At 43.7% G+C, this 11,780-nt stretch overlaps 1 long non-coding RNA gene across 1 annotated transcript; it reads right to left on the minus strand.

The window, feature by feature from the left end:
- Positions 1-376: 376 nt before the first annotated feature.
- LOC142657364 (uncharacterized) lies at positions 377-2,503 on the minus strand. Its single transcript, XR_012849910.1, has 3 exons — positions 2,224-2,503; positions 1,467-1,523; positions 377-481 (listed from the first exon to the last, which is right to left on the minus strand). It is a non-coding gene; the product is annotated as an uncharacterized LOC142657364 (long non-coding RNA).
- Positions 2,504-11,780: the final 9,277 nt, after the last annotated feature.

Genomic DNA, 11,780 nt, shown 5'->3' on the forward strand with positions numbered 1-11,780 from the left:
TTTGTGTGGCCAGCTTAAGTCTGTGAGGTGCTGATTTTGTCTTATTTATTTTTTAATTATTTTTTTTTTGCTGTGATTTTCACAAAATTGGGCAAAAAATTTAGAGTAGGCTGACGGTGACAATTTGTAGTCTGTTACTAAGTGAGAAGCAAGCGAATTAATTTTAGATGGTGTGCAGCATATCGGTGTGGCAACGTATATCTCCGGAAAAATAAATAATGCAGAATATATAATCTTCGGGTACATTTTTTCATATAGCTATCCATACCTAAGAATTACAATAAGCCAAGAATTGTATGCTTACTTTATTTTGCAGCATTTCATCATATGATATAGCATCAAGTGAATACAACTGCATATACACAAAATTCAGCATAACCAAAAGAGTCCCAATATGACAGGCAGAACAAAATGGCAGCCAAAAACAGACACCATGTTATTTTGTGACTCCATCTGGAGGAGTTGGAGGCAGTAATACGTCCTGTAAGAAAGAAATGTAAGAAAACAATTAGATTCAACATTTAGAATATACAAGAATTACAACACTAAATAATCTATTTAAAATTTAAAGGGGTTTTTCTACGAAATATTTTTTATGGTATATCAACTAGATATGCCAAAATATCTGATCAGTGTGGGATCGAGTGGTGGGACCTCCACTTTCATGAAAAAGACTATGTCCAGTCCCCATTTGGTCCCTGTTCCTGATGGAGAAATGTCCACATATGTGCGATCACTCTCCATTAAAATCCATTGGAAATACGGTAATATATAGCTCCCTTGGCTGTTTCCGTATCTTCCATAGCTTTTAATGGAGAGTGGCCATGCATGCTCAGCCACTTCTTCTCCGGGAACAGACACTGAGTATTCTTGATCTCAGGATCAGTGGAGGTCCCAGAAGTCTAACAAGCACCAATCAGACTTTTATGGCATATTTAGTTTTTGGTGGGACATTATTAGGATTAACTTTGTCAGCTATCGAAATCTCCAACCTGATGTACATAGAGGAAAAGGGGCCCCATAGTAGGGATCTAAACCGGACTGCCCTATAGAACTTGGTAATATCAACCAGGGCAGAAGGACCTGGTGGTTGTCTGCCCTCCCCATCCTCATCCCCATACCCTTTCCATGACCCTTATGCCGATTTCCCCTCCGTTTTCTAGCATCGCATAGCCTATGAAGAAGAGTCCTTTACATGTTCTCAATACCCAACAGCAAAGAGGATGGAACCAAGCTTGACGAGAGCCCCACAGCAGGTACATGGGCTGTCTCTATGCCCTTAGTCCACTCACAAACAACAACCTGCCATATACTGAAGCCTGTAGTCTACTTTATATCATTTTATATATGTGGACTCAACCACTTCTACTAACCGGCATAGTTTCAAAGATTATGATGATAATCTAGATTAGATTCTACCAATACATAATTTTTAAATAATATAAAATCTCTACATGGAAAAATACCTGTGGAACCATGGCCGATTCAGATGATGAAGAATCTTGTCTCCTACCCGATTGTACCTGAAAAGGGAATATGTTAGTGGTCACAGTCGAAGATGTCCATTCTCTGCCCTTTAATACATTACAAACAATTCCTATAATGCTGTCCATACATCACAAGTTCATTGGAATTGGCTATAACATGTATGGCCAAACCAGTTCTATAGCAGAATAAGATGGCCATATACATGAGAATTTAATAGTCCCATCGTTCTTCTGACTATAGTTTTGGCTAATAAGATCGAAAAAGTTTGTTGCCAATAATTAGCGGGAAGTCTATGGTCCGCTTTAATGCTGCCAGATAGTAATTACTTACAGAACCGGTACCAGACAGACCTCACCTTGCAATTGCACTTTCCAGCTTGTCAACAAGGATCTTCTCAGTTACTGGAAGACTAATATTAAATATTGGACTCGTTTTCATTCCCTCATATGTTCAAAATGGGGGAAATTAGCCCATATTGCAATACATATGGATAAAGTGTCTGTGTAGCATCATATCTGAGGTCAGTATAAAATAGAGGAGGAGACGCTGAGCTCGTGGATATATAGTTTTGTATAATTTGATTCAGTATTTTCATGTAAAAAGTTGTGTAAATGCTATCCCATAATCCAGACTACCATCTAATATGCAAACTGAGAACTGTATTCTGCACAGGAACAGACAATGATCATTAGAAAATTTTATTTCACAAAGAATTTGTATAGAAATGTTACCAACCCTTAAACTACGATCCTCAATGGCTTCACTGCTCTCAAGATCACACCTCCCAACAGAACAAGGTCCATTTCCACCATGTTTCTTTCCAACTATGGCCAGGAAGTCAGATGCTTCATTTTTTCTCAAAATGGCTGATAAGAAATAAAATATTTATAGCAGAATTATTGGACCCAGAATTTTTAGTATCAAATAATAAAATTCTCAATATTTAAATGAAATGAATTAACTATAAATTTCTATCTACAGTGATATAAATATAAAGCCCTAACGTGGACCAAGAGTAGAGGTTCCCTTTTTCGAACGCTATCACAATGCAGGGCCAGCTACACATGTATGTATCCACGTGGCCGCGTCACAGTGCGCTCCGTCTACCGCATCCCCGGATTGACATTGATCAAAACAAAACGTAAATTTTTGTCATGTAATAGTGGTTCAGATCTCTCTCTACTGCTAAAAACATATGAGATGGAAATAGATTCTTACCTGAGTTTGTAAAATGGAAAACCAGGCCATAGCAAATGCTCAGAGCCGCCAAAAGCTTCATGTCTCCGAATGCTGCCTCATCCCCTGTAGATCCTTTTATACCTACTTATATACATACCTGGCTACCCATTGCCCCTCACCCTGGGATTAGACGTTTTTATTATGTTATCAATACGTCTCATCACATACAGGTGCCTCTGTTAAAGGATGAGGGATGTGTTTCATAGACCCATCTGATTTGACTTCATCAAAATCTGAGATTAAAGGATTATCAGAAAATATAGTTGAGCAGATGGTTAACTCTTAGGGTATGTGCCCACACACTAATTACGTCCGTAATTGACGGACGTATTTCGGCCGCAAGTCCCGGACCGAACACAGTGCAAGGAGCAAGGCTCCTAGCATCATACTTATGTACGATGCTAGAAGTCCCTGCGTCGCTGCAGGACAACTGTCCCGTACTGTAAACATGATTACACTACGGGACAGTTGTCCTGCAGCGAGGCAGGGACTCCTAGCATCGTACATAAGTATGATGCTAGGAGCCCGGCTCCTTGCACTGTGTTCGGTCCGGGACTTGCGGCCGAAATACGTCCGTCAATTACGGACGTAATTAGTGTGTGTGCACATACCCTTAGGGTATGTTCACAAAATACGGAGCTGTTTTCAGAGAAAACGGCCTCTGATTTTCAGGCGTTTTTGAAGCTGAAAATGAAGCTTCTTTTTAGGGTATGTTCACACAGAGTTTTTTGCCGAGTTTTTTGATGCGGAAACTGCGCCGCAAAACTCGCCAAAAACCAGCCGAAAATGCCTCCCATTGATTTTAATGGGTGGCGGTTTTCTCCCTATCTTCGGGCATTTACGCCTCTGACCTCCCGTTGACATCAATGGGAGGCAGAGAAAGCGTATTTCGCTGCGTTTTATGGCCGCGGAGCTCAATGGCCTATAATTTGGAGCTTCTTTTCAGGCTTCTTTTGAGGCGTTTTTCAGTGTTCAATGGAAAATCAGCTCCAAAAAACGCCTCAAGTAGTGACATGCTACTTCTTTTTACGGTGCGTCTTTTTATGCTCCATTTTTTAAAACAGAGGCGTAAAAAGACGCCCCATATGAACTAAATGCTGTTTTTCCAATTGATTTCAATGGGCAGATGTTTGTAGGCGTTCAGCTTCCGTTTTTTCAGGGGTAAACGCCCCGAAATACGCCTGAAAACACTGCGTGCGAACATACTCTAAGGCTGGATTCACACGAGCACATTACGTCCGTAATCGACGGACGTATTTCGGCCGCAAGTCCCGGACCGAACACACTGCAGGGAGCCGGGCTCCTAGCATCATAGTTATGTACGATGCTAGGAGTCCCTGCCTCTCTGTGGAACTACTGTCCCGTACTGAAAACATGATTACAGTATGGGACAGTTGTCCTGCAGAGAGGCAGGGACTCCTAGCATCGTACATAACTATGATGCTAGGAGCCCGGCTCCCGGCAGTGTGTTCGGTCCGGGACTTGCGGCCGAAATACGTCCGTCAATTACGGACGTAATGTGCTCGTGTGAATCCAGCCTTAGAGTACACAGAATTAGTGTTTTGCACATCTGTTCACATCTGCGTCGGAGTGGCTAGTTTGTTCGTCAAAATTACGAAAACACAAAGTAAATTGGTTTTGTCGGGAGCTGTTGGTGTCCGTCATTTGACAGATATATCACTTTTGTTTTTCGTTTATTCTGTTCCTATGACAGAACACAGGGGCGGACATACCGCATGTGCAGCCGGTGCAGCTGCACAAGGGCCCCGCGTGGGAAGGGGGCCCGTTCCTCTGCTGGCCGACTCAGTTCTCAGCTGCGCGATGCTGAGGACTGAGACAGAGGCCCGTGGACCACTGGCGTAGCTATAGGGGTCGCAGCGGTCGCAATTGCGACCGGGCCCCGAAGCCAGGGGGGCCCACGGCCCCCCGCACCACATCAATAAAAAGTTACTATAGTAACTCGGGCCGCGGGCCCCTGTTACTATAGTAACATACTTTACTTACCTTCCTGGTTCCGGATCGCAGCGGAGGTCCTGACGTCAGGCGCTGTGCGCAGCGCATGACGTCACAGCGCTATGCCGCCGCGCACAGCATCGAGACTACAGAACTCCCGCCGCGGCCGAAGAGGAAGGTAAGATAGCCCTGACTGGCGGGGTCCGACTCCTGGGACCCGCCAATCAGCTGTTTTGAAGGGGCCGCAGCACTCGTACGAGAGCTGCTCCCCTTCATTCCTGTCACTTCATTCCGGTCACACTGTGAATCGGTTTCGGCGATTCACAGTGTGGGCGAGTAGTGAAATGAAGGGGAAGCAGCTCTCGTACGAGTGCTGCGGCCCCTTCAAAACAGCTGATTTGCGGGTCCCGGGCGACACATCAGCTATTGATGGCCTATCCTGAGGATAGGCCATCAATGTTTAGGGACTGCACAACCCCTAAGCCTACGATGTAGCAGGCTTAGGGGGCCCATGAGACAGGATCACAGATTGTGTGATGCTGTCTGCTGGGCCCTGTATCTAAGCCAATCACATGGTAGGCTTAGATACATGGCCCATGCGTGATCCTGTCTGCTGGGCCCTGTATCTAAGCCTACCACACTGTAGGTTTAGATACAGGGCCCCAGCACACAGTAATCTTATACTGTATAAGATTACTGTCTGCTGGACCCTGTATCTAAGCCTACCTTGTGGTAGGCTTAGATACAGGGTCCCACAGACAGTATCACACATGGGCCCTGTATCTAAGCCTTAGGGTATGTGCACAGACACTAATTACGTCCGTAAGTGACGGATGTATTTCGGCCGCAAGTACCGGACCGAACACACTGCAGGGAGCCGGGCTCCTAGCGTCGTACTTATGTACGACGCTAGGAGTCCCTGCCTCGCTGTGGGACAACTGTCCTGTACTGTAATCATGTTTTCAGTACCGGACAGTTGTCCGGCAGCGAGGCAGGGACTCCTAGCGTCGTACATAACTATGATGCTAGGAGCCCGGCTCCCTGCAGTGTGTTCGGTCCGGTACTTGCGGCCGAAATACGTCCGTCAATTCCGGACGTAATTAGTGTGTGTGCACATACCCTACCACATGTGTTACTAATCATTTTTTGTGTGTTTTCTTACAGGTTCGGTCGTTGGACTACGGCGGATTCCAGGACTACTTCGATGACAGCTTTTTTTTTTATTAATAAAATGGTTAATGAGGGTTGTGTTTTTTTTTTTTATTTCAATAAAATATTTTTTCTATGTCTTTGTGGTTTTTTTTAAACTATATTACTACCGCCTTAGTAATGGCCGCCGGCTGATTGACAGCATCCATTGCTAAGGCAGGGCTTAGTGTTAGCCGGTGCATAGGCTAACACTAACCCCCTTTATTACCCCGGTACCCACCGCCACCAGGGGTGCTGGGAAGAGCCGGGTACGATCCAGTACCTGACCATCTGTAGTGATGGTCGGCCACTGGGGTGGCCGCAGGCTGGTATTATCAGGAGGGGAAAGGCCAGATACAGTGGCCCTTCCTACCCTGGTGATGCTAGGCTGCTGCTGCTTTATTGTATCTGGCTGGTTATGAAAATGGGGGGGACGCCACGTCATTTAAAAAATAATTGGAAAGAACGATGTCGGGTCCCCCCCAATTTTCATAACCAGCCAGATACAACACAGCAGCAGCAGGCAGCATTACAAGGGTGGGAAGGGCCACTGTTTTTGGCCTTCCCCAGCCTAATACTACCAGCCTGCGGCCACCCCGGTGCCTGCCCGTCACTACAGCTGGTCGGGTACTGGTTTGTACCCGGCTCTTCCCAGTACCCCTGGTGGCGGTGGGTACCGGGGTAATAATGGGGGTTAGTGTAGACTCTGCACCGGCTAACATTAAGCCTCGCCTTAGTAATGGAGGTTGTCAATCAGCCAGCGGCCATTACTAAGGCGGTGATAATAAAGTTTAAAAAGATACAAGCACATAGAATTTTTTTTTATTGAAATAAAAACACAACCCTCATTAACCATTTTATTGAGAATAAAAAAAACGCCGTCATTGAAGTCCTCGTATCCGAAGTCCAACAACCGAACCTGTAAAAAAAACACAAACACACAAAAATAATCAGTAACACATAAAGAAGCAAAATTATTATTCTTACCTTTCCTGGGTCCAGCGCTGGAGCCGCAATGTCAGCGAGCTGGGCCCTGTATCTAATCCTATCATGTGTGATACAGTCTGCTGAGCTGTGTATCTAATCCAATCATGTATGATACTGTGCTGGGCCCTATATCTAATCCGATCATGTGTGATACTGTCTGCTGAGCCACTGTATCTAATCCTATCATGTGTGATACTGTCTGCTGAGCCACTGTATCTAATCCTATAATGTGTGGTACTGTCTGCTGAGCCACTGTATCTAATCCTATCATGTGTGATACTGTCTGCTGAGCCACTGTATCTAATCCTATCATGTGTGGTACTGTCTGCTGAGCCACTGTATCTAATCCTATCATGTGTGGTACTGTCTGCTGAGCCACTGTATCTAATCCTATCATGTGTGATACTGTCTGCTGGGCCACTGTATCTAATCCTATCATGTGTGATACTGTCTGCTGAGCTGTGTATCTAATCCTATCATGTGTGATACTGCCTTCTGAGCCACTGTATCTAATCCTATCATGTGTGATACTGTCTGCTCAGCCACTGTATCTAATCCTATCCATAGTTTATAGGGTCGTAGTGCTATAGATATGCTATGCTGTCTCCTATACACACACTTTTTTTTGGGGCGGACACATATGTATTGGGGCTATTTCCCGGACATTTTAAGCCCTGAGGGTATGTTCACACGGCAGCGTCTGTTACGGCTGAAATTACTGTGCTGTTTTCAGGAGAAAACAGCACCGTAATTTCAGCCGTAATGGCATGTGCAGGCGTCTTTTGCTGCGTCCACTACGGAAGTAATTGAAGCTGGTTTTCCATGGAGTCCATGGAAAACGGCTCCATTTACATCTGAAGAAGTGACAGGCAGTTTTTTACGCGCCGCCTTTCGACAGCGGCGCGTAAAAAAAAATGACCATCGGCACAGAACATCGTAAGACCCATTCAAATGAATGGGCAGATGTTTTCCGACGCTTTTGAGCCGCATTTTCGGATGTAATTCAATGCTAAAACGCCCAAATTACGTCCGTAAATAGTGTGTGTGTGAACCCAGCCTTAGTGACGCCCCGGCTGCTAGTGCTGCATTGTTGGGTCACTTAGGAGACCCAGCGATGCAGCTGAAAGCGGACCGTCGGCCATGAGAAGTTTGCGGGGTGGGGGGGGGGGGGCCCTGGCACATTATCTGCACAGGGGCCTTTTGCAGTCTGTGTCCGCCACTGACAGAACAGAATAACTGAAAACTTAGCGCAGATGTAAACAGTCTCAAGTTATACACAATGCTGCGTTGACGGCTCAGTCATCTAACTGAGTGAGATTGTAATGTATATTAGTACCATAAACACAGATCATAGTAAGGCCTGTGCCTAAAGGCAGGCCTGGGGAAAGGAACATTTACATATGAGTACAGTATATATGAATATGTTTATTAGAACTGCGGGAGTAAAAAGACTTGTCTACCTGATGAGTGGAGTCTAAGGTGCCAGACCACCTGTGCCTATGGGTGTACTAGCTGTTATATCCAGCGTTGCTCGGGTGGTTGACTTACGGTATAGATAGAGTAAAAGCTCACTATTGAAATACCTCTCAGTATGAATTTAAAGAGGCTCTGTCACCACATTATAAGTGCCCTGTCTCCTATATAAGGAGATTGGCGCTGTAATGTAGGTGACCGTAATGCTTTTTATTTAGAAAAACGATCTATTTTAAACCACTTTATTAGCGATTTTTAGCTTTATGTTAATGAGGTTCTTAATACCCAAGTGGGCTGTTTTTACTTTCGACCAAGTGGGCGTTGTACAGAGGAGTGTATGACGCTGACCAATCAGTGAGCAGTCAGCGTCATACACTCCTCTCCATTCATTTACACAGCAGCATCGCGTTCTTACTAGAACACGATGTGCAGCCACATACACAGACATTAACGTTAATCAAGTGTCCTGATAATGAATATACATGACCTCCAGCCTGGACGTCACTTGTATTCAGAATCCTGACACTTCTGAATCTTTTCTGTGAGATTCCAGCAAGCCACGCGTAATCTCGCGAGATTACGATCTAAACGAGATTTCGTTTCCCTTACTGGAAATCTCACAGAAAAGATTCAGAAGTGTCAGGATTCTGAATACACATGACGTCCAGGCTGGAGGTCATGTATATTCATTATCAGGACACTTAATTAACGTTAATGTCTGTGTATGTGGCTGCACATCGTGTTCTAGTAAGAACGCGATGCTGCTGTGTAAATGAATGGAGAGGAGTGTATGACGCTGATTGGTCACTGATTGGTCAGCGTCATACACTCCTCTGTACAACGCCCACTTGGTCTAAAGTAAAGTGACGCCCACTTGGGCATTAAGCAACTCATTAGCATAAATCTAAAATCGCTAATAAAGTGGTAAAAATAGATTGTTTTTTTAAATAAAAAGCACTACTGTCACCTACATTATAGCGCCCATCTCCTTATGTAGGAGATAGGACACTTATAATGTGGTGACAGAGTCTCTTTAATTGCTAGAGAGTGTAAATAATGTTATTGGAAGCATAAAAGAAATGAAATGAAGCAATATATTCATTACAGATTTATATACTGTAGTGTTGATTTAGGACTGGCAAACTTTGTTCAATGTCCAATGCAAAATAGCTATTCCCTGATTTTAAACCAATGAAAAATCGGGCTCCAAACAAACAAACTTTTGAAAATATATATAAGATATAAAGCAAGTTGTCTTGGAAAAAGTCACAAGGCCATGTGCAACTTTTTTTCTCCCCGTACAAATTAATAAAACTTTCATACCAACTTTCACACAATTCGCACAGGACTTTTAGGGCATGTTCAAACGTGGCGGAAGTGCTGTTGAATTCCGCTGCGGACCGTCCGCAGTGGAAATCTACAGTAGCTGTTTTTTTTCCTTGGTTTCTATACCTTTTTAGGTAATTTAATTCAGACGTTGCGGAAAATAACTGTGCGGAATTTAAGCTGCGGTGCAGAATTTTCCCTCCGCAGCATTCTATTGCGCAGAAGCAGCAGAATTTCACTGCGGATTTAAATTGTGAAGGCTGAAATCTGCGGCAAGTCCGCTGTGATATCCGTAACGTATGAATTTCCTGTCAAATATGAAATTGTTGCTGCAGATTCATTGCGTAATTGCCGCGAATTTGCAGTGGAAAAATTCCGCCACATCTGAACGTGCCCTTAGTGACCGTGTAGCTTAAACCTAGAGTGAACGGCTTTTATTGCATTTTTATAATATTGAGCGATTTCCATAGCTGTATTACATGTACAAGCTTCAATACTGTGCCAGCTATGGATATTCTATACACAGCAATATTCAGGTGACATAGAAATTCTAATTAATTGAAAACGAAGATTTTCATCTCAAGTTCTGACTTGAATTAAATTTCACTGGATATACGTTTGCAGTAGGTTTGGCATCTGACATGAGAATTTACTAATTATGTCTCAGAAAGACCATTGTTGTCACTGAGCTCGGCCTTGCTTTACCCTGTAGGCGATACCTTGACTAGAATATTAAAAATCCAAAGGATAAAAGAATAAGGCCTTGTTTATGCAAGGGTCAATAGGGAAGATGATGTGGTTAAAAAACAGAACGGACACATTTGACCGCTTTTTTTTGGGGGGGGGGGGTATTTTTTTAAATTATTTTTTTAAGTAACCTTTTTAGATAATACTCCTAGAACAATTTCTATAGAAAGCTCACATATATGCCGCATTAGTACCCTGTGTTCATATATGACCAAGGCTAACATCTGCATGGAGTTTGTATGTTTTTTCCATGTTTGTTCGACTTTCCTCTGGGTTCACCAGTTTCCTTTCACACTATTTAAAAAAAAAAAAATATTGACAGAATATTGGTCCCTAATGTGTGTGAGATTGGAAAGTTAGATATTGAGCCCCATTGGTAGAAGGGACTGATATGTGATCAGGGGCGTAGCTTCAGGGGGTGCAGAGGAGCAGTCGCACACGGGTTCTGGAGCCTAAGGGGGCCCAAAAGCACCTCAGCCACATAAGAAGACACCAATATTATAAATGATATATGGTAGGTGGGGGCCCTCTTATAGATTTTGCATTGGGGCCCAGGAGCTTCATGTAACGCCTCTGTAAGTGATGACAACTTTTGTACGGTCGCTGCTGAAAACGTTGGTCCTATAAAAGCAATTTAAAGTAGTACTCCTATGTCAGATTTTATTTTTTAGATCCTCTTCTGGGACCCCACTCTATCGGGAGAACAGGGTCCTCCATAAACCACCATGGGCACAGCTCCCTCCATTCAAGTCTATGGGAGTTCCAAAAAGCCGTACTGTAATCCACCATTCAGCTGCTGGACACTTCAGTTGGTGAGACTGGTGTCAGACGACCCCTGTGACCTCATTAGGTGTGGGTCCCAGAGGTAGGACCCCACCCATCAGACATCCTTGTTTGTGGTCGGATAATTTCACAGTTATTTAGTCCGGGCTGGATCTACTGGGAAGTAAAATGGATGACACAAATTTAGTTATAATGTAATAAGGAACATGGTATATACAGTAGGCAAAAAAAGGTAGGCTTTTGGTATGGCACATGGTCTATATAGGAGGTCTGCCTTGTCCATCACCCAGTACTGGGTAGAATAATACAAAATTTTCGAGGTTTAATTGCCTGCTAGAAATCAGTTACAAAAACATATTTATTTGTGAACCAAAAATAATCAAACATTCTTGTTTTTGGGTCTAGAGAAAGCAGAATAATTTATAAACCCTTAGGGTATGTGGACACGACCTCTTTTCAGATGTAATGTAGGCGTTTTACACCTCGAATTACGCCTGAAAAGACGGATCCAATACGTCTGCAAACATCTGCCCATTGCCTGCAATGGGTTTTACGATGTTCTGTTCTGTTCTGTGTCGCTGTCAAAAAATGTCGCG

Source organism: Rhinoderma darwinii, chromosome 7, assembly GCF_050947455.1.
Source record: "Rhinoderma darwinii isolate aRhiDar2 chromosome 7, aRhiDar2.hap1, whole genome shotgun sequence".
Classification (NCBI taxonomy): Eukaryota; Metazoa; Chordata; class Amphibia; order Anura; family Rhinodermatidae; genus Rhinoderma; species Rhinoderma darwinii.